The sequence below is a fragment of the Crocodylus porosus genome, unplaced genomic scaffold (assembly GCF_001723895.1).
Source record: "Crocodylus porosus isolate Cpor-Errol unplaced genomic scaffold, CroPor_comp1, whole genome shotgun sequence".
In the NCBI taxonomy this organism is placed as follows: Eukaryota; Metazoa; Chordata; order Crocodylia; family Crocodylidae; genus Crocodylus; species Crocodylus porosus.
Genome location: NW_017728886.1, coordinates 141891525 through 141911525, shown reverse-complemented (window position 1 = coordinate 141911525; position 20001 = coordinate 141891525). Strand labels below are relative to the sequence as shown.

At 43.3% G+C, this 20001-nt stretch overlaps 1 long non-coding RNA gene across 1 annotated transcript in view; it reads left to right on the top strand.

Moving 5' to 3' along the window:
* Positions 1 to 12143, top strand: part of LOC109314711 — a 42202-nt gene extending 30059 nt beyond the window's left edge. The window contains exon 3 of the long non-coding RNA XR_002102349.1: positions 11728 to 12143. This is a non-coding gene — a long non-coding RNA (uncharacterized LOC109314711). The remainder of the gene's footprint in view (positions 1 to 11727) is intronic.
* The last annotated feature ends 7858 nt before the right edge of the window (positions 12144 to 20001 follow it).

Sequence of the window (20001 nt, the reverse complement as noted above, 5' to 3'; positions counted from 1 at the left end):
CTGACGGTGTTTAACATCGAAAAATGCAAGGTTCTCCATCTTACGAGGAAAAACCTGCAGCATCCTTATAGGCTAGTACTATGGAAGAAAGAGACTTGGGGTTAATCACTGACCACAAGATGAACATGATTCTGCAATGCAATGCTGCAGATAGTAAAGTGACCAAAATGCTGGCTTGCATCCATAGATGCTTCTCGAGCAAATCTCGGGATGCCATTCTCCCCTTGTACTCAGCCTTGGTGAGGCCGCAGCTGGAGTACTGCGTCCAGTTTTGGTCTCCACAACTCAAAAAGAATGTGGAGAAGCTTCAGAGAGTCCAGAGAAGAGCCACACACATGATCAGAGGTCAGGAAAACAGACCTTACGACAATAGGCTGAGAGCCATGGTGCTCTTTAGCCTGGAAAAGCTAAGGCTCAGGGGTGACCTGATGGCCACCTATAAGTTTATCAGGGGTGACCACCAGTTTCTGGGGAAAAGTTTATTCACCAGAGCACCCCAAGTGATGATCATAGAATCAATGAGTCGGAAGGCAGCTAGACAGATCATCGAGTCCGACCCCCCACCATGGGCAGGAAGGAGCACTGGAGGTGGGAGGGGTCATAAAACCCCAGCCAGGTACCTATCCAGTCTCCTCCTGAAGATTTCCATGGAAGGTGAGAGCTCCACCTCCCTGGGAAGCTTATTCTAGGCTCTGGCCATCCTTATAGTTAAGTAGTTCTTTATAATATCTAAGCTAAACTTATCCTCCCTCAGCTCATGGCCATTGTTCCTGGTGACTCCAAGGGGGGCTCTGGTGAACAGACTTTTCCCGAGTCCCTGCTGGTGGCCCCTGATAAGGTTGTAGGCAGCCAAAAAATCGCCCCTGAGTCTCCTCTTGCGGAGACTAAAGAAATCCAGGTCCCTCAGCCTCTCCTCATAGGGCTGGCCATGGAGGCCCTCAACTATATGAGTGGCCCTCCTCTGAACCCTCTCCAGGTTTTCCACATCCTTCTTGAAGTGCGGTGCCCAGGACTGGACACAGTACTCCAGCTGTGGCCTGATCAGCGCCGCATAGAGGTGGAGCAAGACCTCCCTGGACCTGTTAGTGATGCCCCAGTTGATGTATGACAGGGTGCGGTTGGCTCTGCCTATTGCTTTGTCACACTGGTGACTCATATTCATCCTGGAGTCAATCTTGACTCTAAGATCTCTCTCTGCCTCTGTGCTGTTGAAAGGGTCAGGCCCTAACCTACAACCATAATGCTGGTTCCTTCTCCCCAGGTGCAGCACTCTGCACTTGTCCTTGTTGAACTGTATCCTGTTCAGATCCACCCACTTCTCCAACCTATCCAGGTCTGCCTGGATGCGGTCCCTGCCTGCCAGTGTATTCACTTTACCGCACAGCTTGGTGTCATCAGCTAACTTGAACAGGGTGCACTCCACACCCTCGTCCAGGTCATTAATGAAGATGTTGAACAGTACCAGCCCAAGGACCAAGCCCTGGGGGACTCTGCTGCCCACACCCTCTCAGGTCGACATCAACCCATCCACCACCACCCTCTGGGTGCACCCCTGTAGCCAGTTTGCCACTCATGTGACTGTGCATGATGTTGTTGAACAGTTATAAACTCCTGCAAGACCGCTTCAGGCTAGACCTAAGGAAGAATTTCTTAACTGTCCAAGCCCCCAAAGTCTGGAACAGCCTGCCATTGGAGGTGGTTCAAGCACCTATATTGAACATCTTCAAAAGTAAATTAGGTGCTTATCTTGCTGGGATGCTATGACCCCAGCTGACTTCCTGCCCTTTGGCAAGGGGGCTGGACTCAATGATCTTCTGAGGTCCCTTCCAGCCTTAATGTCTATGAAATCTATGAAACTGATTATTCTCTAAGCCCAGATCAAGTGGGATTCCACCATGGTTGGAGCACTTTTGATCAAGTTAGGGGCAGGTCCTGTCAGACTAACCTGATTGCCTTCTACGATCAGGTCCCAAAATCATTGGATGCAGGTGTCATGGTGGATGTAGTTTTTCTGGACTTCAGGAAGGCCTATGACATTGTCTCCTACCCCATTATCATTAAAAAGCTAGGCAACTGTGGCATTGATGCCTACACAGTCAGATGGGTTGTAAATTGGCTGAGGGATCGCACTCAGAGAGTGTTGGTGAATGGGTCATATTTGACCTGGAGGGATGTGGGCAGTGGGGTCCCCCAGGGCTTGGTCCTTGGGGCTGCACTGTTTAATCTCTTTATTAGTGACTTGGACAAGGGGGTGAAAAGCACCCTGTTCAAATTCACTGATGACACCAAGATCTGGAGTGAGGTGGGTACGCTAGAAGGAAGGGACAGGATACACCTGGACCTTGACAGGTTACAGGGGTGGGCGAATGAGAATAGGATGGGATTCAATACTGACAGGGTACTGCACTTGGGCAGTAAGAACCAGCAGCATACCTATAGGTTGGGGAACTCCCTTCTCAAAAGCACAGTGGCAGAAAGAGATCTTGGAGTTATTATCAATTCCAAAGTGAACATGGGCCACCAATGTGAGGATGTATTCAGTAAGGCCAACTGCACCTTGACATACATCCACAGATGCATCACAAGCAGGGCCAAGGAGGTGATTCTCCCCCTCTATGCAACACTGGTCAGGCCACAGTTGGAGTACTGCATCCAGTTCTGGGCGCCACACTTTAGGAGTAATGTGGCCAGCATTGAGAGTGTCCAGAGGAGGGCCACTCACATGATCCAGGAACAGCAGGGCAGACCCCATGAGGAGAGGCTTCGGGACTGGAACCTGTTCAGCCTTCACAAGAGAAGGCTGAGAGGGGACCTGGTGGCCATCTACAAACTTAACAGGGGGGATCAGCGGGGAATGGGAGAGACCCTGTTCACCTGTGCACTTCCTGGAGTGACAAGGAATAATGGCCATAAATTGTTTGAGAGTAGGTTCAGGCTGGACATTAGAAGACACTATTTTGCAGTCAGGGCAGCTAAGATCTGGAACCAACTTCCAAGGGAAGTGGTGCAGGCTCCTACTTTGGGGGTCTTTAAGAGGAGGCTTGACAATTATGTAGCTGGGGTCATATGAGCCCAGGATTCTCTTCTGCCCAGGGGAGAGGGGGTCAGACTTGATGATGTACTTAGGTCCCATCTGACCCTACATCTATGAATCTATGAATTTATGAAGTTCAAACCATAACCACCTTCACTGAGAATAGCTTTCAGAACAAAACCTGAAGACTAGTGTTGTCTTCCTCAGTTTAACAGTAGCATATGATACTGGTCGTCTGGTGAAAATGTCAGGAATTCTGCCAGATTTAGCCACTTGTCTAGTTGAACTATTAAAATATGATTGATGCTTTAGCGTTCACTTGGCCAACTGAAATAGCTCTTGGAGACATAAAAACAATGGCCTCCTCAGGGATCAGTACTGTTGCCTCTCCTTTTCAACCTGTATATTAATGACTTGCCTGTGACTGGCTTACAAAAAATTGTTTACTCTGATGACAATGCCTTTGCCATCTGAGCTCATGATTTTTCAAGTATGGAACTCACACTTGAAGGAGACATGTGACTGATATCAAAGTACTGCCTAAAACGGCTCCTTAAACCAGATACAACAAAGACTGTCTTAAGTGTTTTTCATTTGCATAATGCCAGCACTAATCATGAACTCATTATTGCTTTTAACAGTCAGCAATTGCTATAGCTCACCCTTCTGACACTTGAGGATTTTGAATGTTTTAATGTCTATATTCCATAATCTTTAAGCTCAGCCTGGACAGATCTTCATTTTCTTTACATTTCAATGCCTTTTCACTGAATTTTATTTATAATTTTCCTTTGGATCTTCTGTCTTGTAGTACCTCTTCTACCTTTGAAGATACATCCATAGGGTGATGTAGGCTGAGGCTCAAGATAACAAAATTAAAGCAATGATCATTCTAACGAAAACCAATAGGGCCTTTTTTTAGAGGTTTCCTTTTCTGAATCCCTTCCTGCACAGTGCACAAATCTGATCCTTTAATGTTTGTTCAGCATAAAGCTTAGTGTTTTGGGCACTTTACTGAGGGGAAGGAGATCTTGTTCAAAAGCCTGCTCTCAATCAGGCACAAAATGCATTTGAACCCAGGTTTGCCACCTCCCAGGGGAATGCCCTAACCATGCTCTCTTGCTAACTCACTAACTATGAAAGCAGTGCATGCATCATCAGGAGAGACTAAAAGTAGGCCACTTGTGGCCTGCCTATTCCCTCATAGCTATGGTTCTTTCCAGTAAGGTGGTTGATGTGAGTTCAAATACTCTTAGGTAGAGGTGACATTGGAACCTGGGTTTCCTGTATCCCAACTGACTTCTCTGATGGGTAAAAGACGAACCACCCTCTTCTACTGCAATTTTTGTGAATTGAAATTTTTATTTAATTGCCTTATATTCCTGGTGCCAAAAAACACATTCAAATTCAGACCCAAGACAAATTTTGTTTTGTCCTCTAGATTTTACATTATTCATGTCATGGAAGAAAAAAACAAAACAAAAGAAAAGAAAAATAAAGAAACAAACAATACCCCTCACCCCAAAATGAATCTCAGGTTGCTCCAACCATTTTAAAACTGAACCACAACTGAAACAATCTTATAAAATAGTGTGTCTGTTCTTAACTGCAATATTGTCCTACATTTTCAGAAGTATATATTTAAAATATATCAGATAACATATCAGATAGTTTTTGGCAAATACTGACTTTCCAAAGGTAACCACTATACATACTCATTCTACAAGTTTATATGTTCAGATTTATGTAAGATTCAAACCTGTCAAGAATATGGTTTCTTATCACTTCCAGCATTATTTTAATTTGGATTCAGTTAAAAGGTCAGTAAGCCTACTTCACTCTTAATCTTGAAAATAACAACTAGTTATCATATGCTTTTCCATGGTGTCCACTTTAATATAACTAAGAATTGTGATATTCAACTGGTGACTTTTCTTTGGCTGGTATTATTTCTACTGTACCAAATACCTTGGAGTCCTGCTAGTTGTGTGACACCACTCCATCATTTGATAAACAGAGGTTGTGTCTACATATGCAGTTAATGCACCTGAATTTACTGTGCCATACCTTCAGGTGCATTAAACTGTGCCCTGGGACATGTCTACATGTGCACCTGATTTGGGAGCAAATTGAGCCTTACAGGAGCAGCATAGTCCAGGGGGAGGCAGCTCCACCCTCGTAACCCCTCTGTTCCCCATGGAGCTCTGGGCTAAACCAAGCAGACATCATGGCTCCCTGCTGTCTGGGTTGACCAGCAGCAATTTGGTCCCAGGTCAGCATCTACATGTGTGTGTTAGGATATTAGTTTAACGTGCCTTTTTCTAGTACCTGTATCTATCAGTATTAGCAAGCAGCACTTTAAGTTAATCTACTGCATGGTAATTGCTGCACACATGTAGACAGTGACATTTCATTGTGCATTAGATTAGTGTAATGCACAATAAAGCACACATGTAGAGGCACACAGATTGATTATACATCCAATAAAATTTTAGCCAAACTGAACTTTTAAAATGTCAATGCAGACTGTCTTTCACTATCAGTATAGCCAACACAATTGTAAGCTCATTTATTTCAAGAATGTGAGGCATTTTGGTTTAGGCTTCTGAATAGTACCTTAAAGCTATTTACTAAGTTTACTAAGTTTCTTATAATCAGTCAGCCACAATTATATGACAATAAGTGATGTCAGACTGAGTTCTAAGATTAGAATCATTTAGAAATTGGATTTCAACTTCTAATTTTCAATTAGCACGTTAGAGGTTTTGATAAGAGCAGACAACTTACTGTGGTAAAAATGTTTTGGTTTAATTTAGTGTAGAGAAATAGAAACATGAGAAATAGTAATAAGGAAGCAAACAGAATAAATGTTTTTTAACCACCAATTATATAAGGTGTAAGACCTTACTATGAATTGAGACAAAACATTTGTCATTGATGGAGAATTAAAGTGCTATCACTCTCTTCAGTGTAGAGAATTGGAGGAGGGATATGGAAGCTCAATACCAAATTGTAAAAAGACTCTTTCAGCAGGTTTTAGACTGACCAACTTTTAGCATGTTCATTTATATAACCCATAAATGCGCAATTGTCATTCCAATTAAAACTGTATAGCTATTTTTTTTTAACTGCATAGCTAGCTAAATTAACATGCTAAAAGTTGGTGGGGCCATGGCCCAGTTGGGCCACCCCATTCCTCAGCCTATGTCTAAATAAGCATACAACTATTTAATTAATACAAACTCAAGGTAACTTTTATTCATACAGTGAACCATGTAATCAGAATGTTATACCTGTGATGGTCCAGGGGATATGTAAAATGTATGATTCATTTAGAAATAGATAATGGCATAGATAAACCTATTTATGTAAAAAAATCCAACCATTCCACAGAGAAGAGGTCTGTTATATTTGTGGAATGTAGAGGGGTAGCAGAGGGAGCAGATTAAATGTAATGAGTCATAAAATCATGGTCTGTATTTAGTCCATTGATTTTTGTTTCGAGTAAAGGTATGAATATTTATTCTCAGGCCCATCGTCTGAAGGTATTGTATGATTTCCCTTGAGTGCAAGGACCATGAAGTCAGAGATGGAGTAGTAATTCTGTGAAAAATGTTGGTGATTGGATGATTTGGCCCTTTATCATTTTTCTGTGAGAATTCATTCTGAAATGTAGTAGTTGTTTAGTTTCATCCACAGGATTTCCATGAAGGCATTTGGTATGCTGGATGAAAAGTATCACATTATGTGATAGACATGTATACGATACATGGATTTTAATGTTTTCCTATATGTTGTGTTAATTGTAATGGTAGTGAAGATCTCCTGGCAGCTTTAGTTTTTGTTGCTTAGGCAGATTTATGTTCCACTTTGCACTTGCTGATCAAAAGGAAGGTATGGTCCTCTAAAAATATAGTTTACTTATGTCATCATCTTTCTTGTAGGTTTCAATGTGTGGGTATGGGTGGGGGGAGGGATATGTGACCACAAGGATTGTGCAGTCCATGAGGATTTTTTTTCTGTATTGTACACTACTATATGGAGCATGAGGCATTTTGTTTAAAGAAGTTGCTTAATTTTATTCTGGAATGTCCTAGTTGGTAAAGGACTTTTTTTGGTAAGTGAGGTCATGAGTACTTCAGAGGAATAACAGTGGTATCTGAGAGCCTGCCTGTAGTTTACTGCTTTCTTGGTGTGTTTAGAACAATTCTAGTTATGTGGAGGTAGATGAGGTGGGTTGTAGGTTTTTTGTATATAGGTGTTTCTACAGTACAATTGTGGATGTCGAACACAGTACCTAGAAAACTGATGCTGGTTTTAGAGCATTCCAGAGAGAATTTCATCAAAATATAGTAGTTGTTGAAGCTGTGGTAGAAATCAATAAGCAAGCCCAGGAGTTCAGTTCTGATGAAGAAAAAGTCATTCATGTATAGTATGTATACTGCAGGTTTAATGGTGTGGTGATCTAAAATCTTCTTTGGAATATTTTATAAAGAAGTTGGCATACTGGGGAGGGGGTGGATCTTTGTGTTTCTTTGGATTTCCTGTGAACTGTATAGCCTCCTCCCCAACCCCCCCCAGCATATGTCAGGGTGATTTAAGTCCCCCAGAAGGACCAGGACCTGTGACCGGAAAACATCTACTAGTTGCCTGAAGAAAGCCTCATCTTCCTGGTCTGGTGATCCCTAGCAGACACCCACCACAACATCATCCTTGTTGCTTCCCACTCTGACTCTAACCCAGAGACTTTCAACAGGCCTATCTCCAGTTTTGTATTGGAGCTCTGAGTAATCATACAGCTCTTTTACACATTGTACAGTTGGACCCCTCTCTGTCCTTCCTGAACAGTTTGTATAAATCCATGACAGTGCTGCAGTCCTGAGAACTATCCCACCAAGTCTCTGTTATTCTAATCACATCTTAATTCCATGACTGTGCGAGGACTTCCAATTCTTCCTGCTTGTTTCCTTGACTCTGTGTGTTTGTGTAGACACCTGGTGTAATTAGCTAATTGTTCTACTTTCTCAGGAAAAGTGAGGAGGCCTCCCCTTTTGCTTCCTCTTGTTTACTCTTCCCCAAAGTCTCCTGCTTTCCCACTTACTGCAGGGCTTTAGTCTTGATCTCCCAGCAAACCTAATTGAAAGCTCTCCTCACTAGGTAAGTGAGCTTGTTTGCAAAGATGCTCTTCCCTCTCTTTGTCAGGTGGATCCTGTCTTTTCTTAGCAATCATTCTTCTTGCAGCAACATCCCATGGTTTTAGGAGCCAAATGAGTGGAATGCAGATACTGAGTGATACACAAAGCATTTAGGAAGAATAAAATAGGGATAAGTAACTTTTTTTCAGTACCCAGGTTGGAGTGCTACACAAGCTGCACTTGTGTTATGGAAGATGTCTGGTGATCCCATTCTCAGAGCTTTTACTCACAACCATTTGAAACAAGAAAATATTTTTTCTCCTTAGGAGTGCTACTGGCTTCTGGATTTTTTACCCCATCTTTCCTCTGTGGCACTGGGACTTTAGACTGGGGTGAACCAACACTAACATCCATAGCTGGAAAACCCAGAGGTAGAAGATTTTTGCTCTTTTTAGGATCATAGTGATTTGGGGTCAGGAATGAATTTTTCCCCATAGGCTGGATTGACAGAACCTGTGAGTTTTTTGCCTTCCTCTTTTACGTGGAGCAAGGTCCTTTTCTGAGTATACTTTGAACATATGCTGATCAACTACTTTCATGTCATTAGAGTAGCAGGGCATTGGCAATGACCTCATTTACTATGTTTTAACCTATGGCATGGTATAGAGTGCTCTTTTTATTTGGGGTATTATACCTTGCAGTTGAACAGAAGGATTTACAATGGTGTACCAGGAATCCCTTGTGTTAACAACTGCTTGTGAATTCAGCGGACTGGACCTTATGGATCATGTTGCTCCTTTTCATTCCTATGTTCCTAAATTTCAGAACAAACCCAATTCAATGCAACATGAATAGTGACTTCATTTGAAAGAAAGACCAAACCAAAACTGACAGATGTTGGTAGAGTTCTAGTTTTCTACCACCTGAAAACTGTTCTAAATTAGAATCTAAATTGTTCATGCAACCACAAGCTGAAAAATGATCTGACAATGGCAATGAAGTTTTCATAATCTTGACTGTAAAAAATTCCTGCAAGTGCCTACAACTTCAGCACCTCAATATAATTTAGTACAAGACAATTAAAGGACAAAATTCATTTCCCCCTAGGTGAGCTACCTTTTTAATACCAGTTTGAGTGCTAACACTAATTTTTCCCTGCTTATCTTCCATTTAGAGAACCTAAGTTATGGAACAGTTCATTCACAGAAATAAGATCAACTCTGGCTTTATTTAAAAAAAAAAGCCATGATGGAAGCCTTGAAGAAAGCCTTGATACCCTTTTTATGGAAATATCAATCAGGTCATTTTTCAGTTAAAAGTGAGTCAACACCACACAGAGTTGAGAAGTTCAGTTAAGTACCAGGAAGCTGAAACCAAATTGACAAGTCCAATTTATTAAATTAAGTGATAAGATGAGCCTGCCTATTGTGATTAACCTATTCTGGGTATCCCTTCGCTTTAAGCAGCACCAAGTAATTACTGTGCTTTGTATGGATTTTAATTTGAGCTGTAAGAGGGAGGGCACAGACGGACAAGCAGCCCCCCTCCTACTCTAACTCATGGCACTTTACATAATGTGGCATGAGTTAGAAACCCCCCTGACTCAACAGGGGTTCATCTGTTGGGTTGGGGGTAGGAGGAATCAATTCTGCCTGCACCAGCCCTCCTGGGCAGCAGGCAGGGACACTCCTTCACTTTGAGGAGGCTGCTGAACCACCCCTTTCTTCTGCCATGCCCCCTCCCCACTTCACAGCTCCAGGGCTATCAGCAGGGGAGGGGAAAGTGAAAAGTTTTGCCTGGCCTGAGCTGGAGGGGGTGGGTGGAACAGAACTCCCTCCTCCAATACCTCATGGCATCCCCAGTCCCCTCAGCTGGGGTACTGGGGGGAGCTAGGCTGGGCCCACAAGCTGAGGGTGCTCCATTCCAGCCCCCCTCCAGCTCAGGCTTGACAAGCTGGCAGTTCATGCTGATCCTTTCTCCATCTCTGCTTTACCTGGCCTGAGCTGGAAAGGGGAGGTGGAATGGAACCCCCTTGCTTTATGGGCCCAGCCCACCTCCCCCCAGTATCCCAGCTGAGGGAAACTGGGAGTGGGGAGCATGAGGAAGGGAGAGTCTGTTCCACCCCCACCCTCCAGCTCAGTCAAAGCACAGCCAGTAGCTTGGTGCTGCTTACTTCCCCCTCCCCACACTGATACTTCCTAAGTCCCCTAAAGCACTCTAAGGTAGAGTGCCTTTATCTAATATCTCATTTGAGAAGGGTGCATTTTTTGCATGACGAGCCATTTTTAAAATTCTCAGTAGCTGTGTGTGTGTATCATGGCATGACTTTAGAGCACTTTTAGGGCCTCATCATGCAAAAAATGTAACTTCTGTCTGAACACAGAGGATCATGCTACATATTGACATTTCTTTATCTCCATAACCACCTGACATTTCTTTTGTAGCCCATTGACCATATTTATTTTCTGAGTGTTTGTCTGCAAGATGATGCTTTTGCTTGCTATACCTATACAGGTGTATTAGAGATTCCTACAATGAAGTTGATGAAGGCATATAATTCAACTGATGACATAGTTATGCCAGCTTTCCCAGTTACAACTAAGCCAACAGAAACCCTTATCCCACACCCTACCTCACAATTTTTCCAGCATAACTATGCTTTTAATTTTTTCATAACTTTAGTACAAAGAGTTATAACAGAAACCCATTTAGACCATGTAAAATCAACTGAAAGGATTACACATAGGAAAGGGGGACTGAACTTCACAAACCTATGAGTTTGAAATCCTCTGGAAATGGAAGCCTTTAGACCATTTTAATGAATACTGACAGTTTTCTATCAAAAGCACTAATTTCATCAGACTGAACTATTTCACTGGAACATAAACTTTTCAATGAGGAAAATATGTCAACATGAACAATTTTGACATCTTAATTTTGTTCCAATAAATATATAAAAGCATCTCACTTTCATAAGTTAAGAACATTACAAAACACTACACCGAGAGCCACTCTAATTAAAGCACTTGGAGAATCATGTGTATTAACATCCCTGTGCTGAAAAATGGCGGCGGGGGTGCTTTACCTAAAAATCATTGAACAAGCTTTAGTTAAAACACCCCTGTTGTCATTTTAAGTGTAGGGATACTGATACCCATGATGCTGGAGTCTCCGGGAGTGTGGTAATTACCATGCTCCAACAGACTCGATTAATCAGTTCTGCTCTGAGACACTGTAATTAGAGTGTGTTGGAGCAGCCTTAATGTACGTGTATAGACACTCTTTGATATTATCATTTCAATCAGTTTTCTTCAGATTATTGCATATGAATATAGCAGTCCCAATAGTATATTCATTAGAATACAGCGTGTTACTCCCAATTTTTATATTATAATGTTTTAGCATCTGAATTAAATATATTGATGTTACAGAATGAAATGTATCCAAATTATTGTGATAAATATTTTAATTGTTCCATTTAAAAAAAATATATAGTCAATAGGACTTTCATATGTGCTGCCTTTTTTCTCCTGATTTAGGCTGATGTTTTTTTTCCAGATATCTGACTTTCCCATGATTTTCCCAGCTACTCATAGAAGAAAAACTATTTATGAAGCAAAGAAGCCTGAAAAACTCAGGAAGAGTAAGAAGAATGCATCTGAATGCTCTTTTACTGTCATTTCCATACACGCACAAAGATTTTCTATGTGTATAAAAACCTTCAATCTCTAATACTTCTTCATTTAAATTTTAGAATATGCAAAAAAATGGTGTTCATCTAACAATATTTCATGTCTTGCTACACATGGGTTATATTTATAACCTCATTTTATAATCCTCTCTGCATGTGAATATTTACTATCTTGGTCAATGTAACATGTACAGCCTTACCTGAAACACAGAGTTTCATTGAACTGCCAACTGACATCAGCCAAATTGAGCTACTCTGTAAACAGAGCTTAAATAAATAAATACCTTGGTGTGTTAAAAATAATGAGTTTTAATGACTATTCTAATAAAGCTATGTACAGAAAATTGACTTCATCTATCTGAATTCCATACCAATTACAAGCTAGTGGGAACTAATACTTCTAAAGAAAAAAGAGAGTGGAACAGCAATGGGGATAATCCATTAGAACAATCTGCTCTTAGAAACACACTTAGTTACATCTTTGTGTAATTCCAGTGTTTCAAAGCTCCCTCGTTGACATTCTGACATTAGAATTCAGTAACAAGTATCCCGGGAATAGGATAATATTCCTTGATAGTTACATGTGCTTACACTTTCTTCCTCAGACATATCAGCCTTTGTACACTTTCCAGGCTGATCTACCATTAAGTAAATTTCATGTCAACTATGTCAAAGCATTCTGCTCTAATAGCAAGTGACATTGTCACTTATGCCCAAAGGTTTTTTAAAAAAAACAAAACAGTTTAACACAAGATTTGAAGAAAGAGCAAAAAATAATAGCTTTTGACTTTATCAACATTTGGAATTGCACTTTGTTTCACCAACAGCAATTTTCTGTGGCCCCAAGGTATGGACATTCCATTCTTCTTCTAGGGCTAGGACAGGAGTGCTACATTAAGAGCTTTACTGATTTTGTGGGCAGCAGTAACCCAAAAGTGGAAGTTAGTACCATATTTCCTTGAAACCAAGATAAGTTTCTGGCTCTCCATTTAAAACAGGGGAAATGCCCTTTATTTTTTATTTAAGTACAAGTGGAGAGGTGAGCAGCTGCTACAGCTCTGACTCCAGCACTGACCTGACATTGGAGTACAAGCGACAACTGGAGCTTCTGTCCATGCTCCCACTGCCTCACCCCTGAAGCCTCTGCCCCCTCCCCCACCTTACCTTACCCCTGTCTCTGCCCCTCCCTTCTCCCTGACATTACTGCTGCCACTTATCCACTAGTTGTGGCCCCCAGTCTGACCCCAGTCAACCAGGAAAATAAAGCACGTGGTGCTTTGGTACTCACCTGGTCCAGCCATGCAGCAATGGTGGCAGCCCTAGAGCTTCCTGTGCACTGCTGTGTGGCTGTGCTGGGGCTGGAGCAACTATATGTGTCTGCATCAGGCTGGAGTGGGGCTGAAGACAGGGCCAGAGTTAGATCCAGATAGTAAGCAGTGGAGTGGGGGAAAACCAAGTGGTAAGTGGGACGGGAGAAAGGTAGAGAAAAGGGTGGGAAGTTAGGTGGGGGAGTTGTGGGGGGAAGGCAAAGGCTGTGGGGGCAGGCAGGAGGAGGGACAAGTGAGAAAGGCAAGTTCCAGGGATGGAGGCACTACAGGGAGTGGAGGGAACAGGCACCAAGGAGTATAGGGATGGGAACGGGAGTAGGCACCACAAGGGGGGGCAGACACCAGGGCACATAGCCATGGGGCAGCAAGTGTTACCAGATTTGCCCATCACTTTGGGGTGTGCTCATTTATTAGGGGTACGTTTCTGGGGCCTCTGTGATTCTATCAATGGGTTGCTTGTGTTGTGTTTTTATATGGGGCTGTATCTCTCCCCTCTGCAAGTCCTCAACCCCAATGGAGCTATCTTGCAGGACTCTGTTTCAATGGGGCTGGGTTCCCCCAACCACTGAATCAGTCAAAGACATATATGCACATACACACATAGATTAACAGGACATGCCTGAGACAGGTCGGGTTATTTAGCATTGATAGGGTAACACCCTTGAACTCAATTCATCAGGGCAACAATAAACTGCAGTCAGACACAAACACATGGGTTAACAGAGCACATCTAAGTCAGGCTGGACAATTCAGCATTGATAGGCTGACAGCCTCATGTACCTTGAACTCTGTTCATCCCTTATTTCAGCAGGATAATAAGAAATGCAGTTAGACACACATGCACATACACTAACAGGGTATGTCTGAGCAGGCTGGATCTGATCAGCACTTTCAGCTTATACTGTCATGTGCCTCAAAACTCAGCACATCATAATCTCTTGTCACAATGCTCCTAGTAGTAACACCCTTGATGAGCAGACCCTACTGTAGTATTGGGCATTACAGGGATCTTTGGCTTAGGTAAAAGAAGCATTGCTGCAGAGCAAATGGGGAGGTCAAGGGGAAGAAAGAGTAAGTGAGGTTCAGAGAGAGAGTATAGCAACCAGCTTGACCACAAAAGTTATTTATTGCCAGGTATGTGGACTTATGATGATACCAGTAATAATAGCCATAAAAGAGAGACAAATAAACAGTTACAATATTACATTTCAATTAGGTTTTTGGGGAAGTCTAGCTCGAGTTTGATTAGCACAAGTCAGGTTTAAAAAGCTGTGCTTGGAGTAAGGGAGTAAAAGTCAGGTTCCTGGAGTTAGGGAGACAGAAGGAGAGTGATCAGCAGAAGTCCAGTTTAGAAAGCTGTTTCTGGAGTGAGAAAGCAAAAGTCAGGTTTAGAAATCTGTGCCTGGAATAAGAGAATAAAAATCAGATTCTTGGAGTCAGAAAGAGAAAGAGAGATAGAGAAAGATTTGGGATCTCACCACAGAGAAGCTTGAACCAGTTGAGGTTCCCAGGCATTTATTGGAGTTTGCAGACAGGCAGAGTCCTCAGCACAATCAATGGAGAGATTCCAGGCAGAAAAGGAGTGGAACTGATGCAGCTTTTTGGATCCAAGCACCAGAACAGAAACTTGAGCTTTGGTTTTGTAGAGAACTAACAATGGCTCAAGGGGAAGCACTAGGTTTGTTTAAGGGTAAACAATGGCTAATATGGTTAATAATAGGAACTGATCACTCCTGGCTATGGGCAGCATTAGCCTGAAGGAGCTCACAACACAGGCTGGCAGATTCAGTGTTTTGGCTACCAATAAAGGAATACTTACTAGACTTGGTCTGATAAATGCTGAGCTCTGTGTGTGTGTAGATGTGGGTTGATTAGCATTTGGAGCAAGGGTTCCCCATCATGCAGTGCTCCCCTGCTTTTCTGATCCCAGAATTCAGTGCAGTCCTTGCCTTCAAATCTCTGTTTTCCATCTTGAATGCTAATGAAGGTGCATGCCTGTCCTATCTCCCATTTAAATGAGTTGTCAGCCATTTCCATCTCTGATGCAAATGAGACCAGGGGAGTTGCTTCACTCCTATTAACTTTGCCTGCAGAGGTTTAGGTGCATCTCCCACTACATCTTCCCTGTCTTTTGTAGGTCCTTCCTCTAATCAGTTCTTGTTCAGGCAGAGGCGGGGAGGGGTAGAGTTTTTTGTGAGTCAGACAGGCTGCATACTGTGCCGGGGTTCCTGAAGATCACAGGACTGACAGGTAACACAAGGGGTGGAGGAGACAGGTATCAAGGGCAAGTTTGGGAGAGTAGGGGAGGGGTTGGGGTTCAGACTACCTGATTCCCTCACTTCCTACCCCCATGACATTTCCCCTGCCATCTACCTCTATACTTGTCCCCTCTATACTTGCCCTGGTGCAGCAGTGGGGGAATTAATTTAAGATGACTTTCCAATAATTAGATTCTATGCATGGAAAATTATAACACATTTCTAGTTTTCCATGTATAGAACCTAATTATTGTAGGGACTTCTTAAATTGGTGTCATCTTCCATTCAGGTAAATACTGTATATCGCCATTGGGTAGGGCTTCTATCTATTCTGTATTGGATGGAAAATAGAAAGATCAGAGGGTCATTTAAACTGGAGGGCAAACATACCACCTAGTGTCTTGTCGTTATATGTAGTAGTGCAAAACTCCTTCTAGCTCAATGAATATTCGGATCCACTTTGGCCCAAACATTGTTAACTTTGAAAGTTGCATAAAATTATCTATCATTTGCTATTAACAAAAGCAGTGATAACAGACCACCTCTTGTTGGTATGTGAAATATTTCAGAACAAACCACCAGGGAATTACTTCTTGACTTTTCCTTCCTGGATTTATATTTAAAAAGTGGGTAGACACTGGACCATGTAATCCAGATGTAGCTGAATCCAGAGCACTGGGAAGACAGGTGATATGCCTACAGATTTTTGGAAGGAAAAGATGGGATTTTTGGTACTTTACTAGGTGTCTCTCTCATAGTTTGGGCTGTCCTACCTCTTAGTTTACTCCAGGGGATCAGAGACTTTATCTTGTGAAGAAGAACAGTTCATGTATTTCAGTCTAATCCTCCCAGTTCTTATATATACTAACTGCTTCAGAGAAAGCTTACATTGAAAAGACTTGTTCTTCTATTTCTACAATATTCAACTTAAAAAAACTTTCTTTTTTTGCACATTTCAAGATTTTTAATGTGTCTGTCACTTGTAAAGATGTTTTCCGTGCATGTACTGTCTTAACAAAATGGTCTTGTTCAAAAATATTATTAGATCTTAAATACTAATGTCCCTTAATGAAGTGCCAATGAATTCTATAAAGTATAAATGAATTTCTTAAAAGGATATGAGCAGAGATTAGCACTTTGACATACCAGAAGGTGCATCTACAGGTGTGCTTTACTGAGCATTAGACTAATTTAATCTGTATATGTGCCACAATTAGTAGATTAATTTACTCCAGGGTAGGATAGTCACGTCAAACACAGGTGCTATCTTATGCTGCAGTAAATTACTGCATTTAAACTCATGTATAGACAGTGACATCAAGATTTGTTGAAGCAGATGAAATTGAGCCAGGGTATATTCAGTCACATTAATTGCATGTATAGTTGTGTCCTCCCGTATCTATATTTTGAGAGTGAGTAACATGGCCTGTAACTAGATACATCTATGTGAGCTGCTCATGGTGCAGTTGTTACTGTGCAGTCATTTAGTACTCGCATAACCAAGTACTAAATGACTGTGCAGTAACCAGTGCTTCTATGTAGTAGCTTCCCAGCACAGTCGCCTAGTAATGCTTACTGCACAGCAACTCATTATTACTGTGCAGTAGCATCACATCCTGGTTCGCCCAGAAATGCTACTGTGCAGTAGTAATGAGCTACTGAATAGTGTAGATGTGGGCACTGGCTGTGTCTGCACTTGCACTTGATCTGGGATCAGTTTACTTGCAAGTAAACTACTTGTGAGTAAACGTTACAGGGCAGGCATTTACACATGCAGGGCCATGGCAGCAGATTTGCTGCTCCTAGTAGCAAACTGCTCCCATTTCATGCTGCCTTGCAAAGGACCCTTGGTGCCACTGGGCAGGACTCGAGGCTCTGGCCTCTCATCTTCTCCTCATAAGGCCTGCTCTCTTGACCTCTAATCACATGTGTGGCTCTTCTCTGGACTCTCTCAAGCTTCTCCACATCCTTCTTAAAGTGTAGAGCCCAGAACTGGACACAGTACACCAGCTGTGGCCTCACCAGGGCTGAATAAATTGGGAGGATGACATCTTGGGTCTTGCTTGAGATGGAGTGGTAAATGCAAGCCAGAGTTTTATTTGCTTTGCCGGCTGCAGCATCAAATTGCTGGCTCATACTCATCTGGTGGTTAATCATAGCACCCAAGTTTCTTTCAGTCATAGTGCTAGTGATTCTATCACTGCCGAGCCTACAAGCATGTGGTTGGTTATTTCTCCCAAGGTAGAGCATCTTACGTTTTTCTATATTGAAAGTCATCAGGTTTTGGCCCATGAACTTCTTGAGTCAGATAGAGATCATCAATACAGGTGAGGAAGTTGCATGACCAATCAAATTTAGTTGAATGCTCTTCCCATGAGATGTCAGGGTGGTTGAAATCACCCATGACAACCATGCACTGAGAGTGTGCAGCCTCCGTTAGTTCCCTAGAGAATTCAAGGTCAAGCTCTTCCTCTTGGTTAAGTGGTCTGTAATAGACTTCTACAGTAATATCCTCTTCACCATGTTTTCCTCATATTCTAACCCAGAGGGTTCTGAGTCTCCCTCCTTGGGTGCCAATGTCAGCTAGTAGGGAAATGTACTGCTCCTTGACATAGAAAGCTACACCCCCATTCTTCGTCCCAACATGGTCCCCCCTGTACAAGATATACCCATCTATACCTGTGGTTTAGTTGCAGGTGGAGTCCCACCAGGTCTCTGTTATCCCTGTAAGATCATTTGGTATTGCTTGGCAGAAGGGTTAGTTCCTCCTGTTTGTTCCCCATGCTCCTGCCATTTGTGTACAGGCCGCTAAGCCTGCCATCAGAAGCCCTCGGCTTCTTTGTGATTTTTGGAGAGTCACATCCTAGGGCTGGTGTCAGAGCAAGTTCAATTGTATTTCCTGACTTCCTGATTATGTGTTTGTCACTTCCTGGGCTTGCTCTGATGGTTGTCCATCCATCCCTCAGAGATCTCAGTTTAAAGCTCTGTCAAGTAGGTTGGCAAATCCAGTCAAAAAAAGCTTTTTTCCCATTGGGATGAGGTGGAGGCTATCTCTTCCCAACAGACTGTTGCCTCTGTCTCAGAGGTGTGGGCTGTGATTGAAGAAGCTGAAGTATTCATGGTGATACCAATGCCAGTCTTCTGATTACTTCATCAACACATCTCTCCCTCCTGTACCCATGATCTGTAACTGGGAGGATCGAGGAGAAAACCATCTGTGCCCCCCAATCCTCTGAGCCCAGCCCCCAGAACCCTGTAGTCACTCATGACCTGGCTGGGATTGCTCCAAGCTGTGTCATTTGTACCCATGTGGATGAGGAGCGGTAGTGGCCAGAGAGCTGGACAAGTTTAGGGATCCTCTCAGCTACATCCTGGATATGGGTCCCTGGGAGGCAGCAGACCTCATGAGCTAAGGGGCCTGGGAAGCAGATTGGTCCCTCTGTCCCCCTCAAGAGGGAGTTTCCCACAATGACCACTATGTGTCTTATGTGGGGTTGCTGGTCACCTTCCTCAAGTACTGGAGCTGGCAACTCTGCTGGCTCTGCTGGTGTTGCGAGGGGTTTGTATCTCTTGTGAAGCCATGAGAAAGAAGCTATTTGTGAGAGTTTGCAATATTTTTCAGATAAGATGCTCTGTACCAGGGGCTCTTGTGCTGCTGAACCTCAGATTGGGGGTCAAGCATGAATGGGTGCCCAGGGACCAAGCTAAGTGGGCAGGCTGGTCTAGGCCCAGGCAGCCACCATCCAAGCCTCCCATCTCCACTTGCTCTCCTAGGGCAGGTGGGCTGCTGGGTGCTGGCTGTGAGAAGCCTGTCTCCACTGGCCCCATTCCCAGGCTAGGACATTTCAGGCTTCTGGCAGGGCTCCAAAACCTGATGCCCCCTCTTCTTCTCCTGCAAGCCAGCCACTTTTCTATGCTGCCACCAAGCCCATGGTGCCTGGGTTCAGCAAGACTCCCAGATGCATGGGATGAGGAGCTGCCTGTGCCCTCACCCTCCCCACAAGGGGCTTTTCCGGGGAAGCATTGCAGGGCCAGTTCCTCCCCCCACCACAGGTATAGGGCATGCTCCTGCTGCACATGTCCTTAGAGCTGCACAAGGAGCTATTTTCATGGGCCAAGAGTTGTCCTACCCACTACAAACTATTGCTGCTGATCACCATGGTGCCCCAAGCAATCCTGTGCACCTGGAATGGGACCCTGAACTTGTGCGAAAGCCTGGGGCGCCCCACAACCTCCATCACCACCTGGAGGGCTATCTGTGGCTGTGCTATACATCTCTGCCCCTGCAGCCAAGGACATCACTGCCAACATCAATGTGTTCCTCAATGTGTGAGAGGCCTGTGCCCACCTAGCTGTGGGGGCACAGGCTGTTCAGTAAAGTTTTTCTGGGCATTCTCCAGCTTCCCTTTGTTCTGTGCAGGGGAATCCAGGGGTCAGGGGAGTACAGCTGGCTGAGGCAGGAAGGGGGAGGCCAGGGCTAGGGGTAAGATTTCACAGATTTCATAGATTTCATAGACATTAGGGCTGGAAGGGTCCTTGGGAGATCATCGAGTCC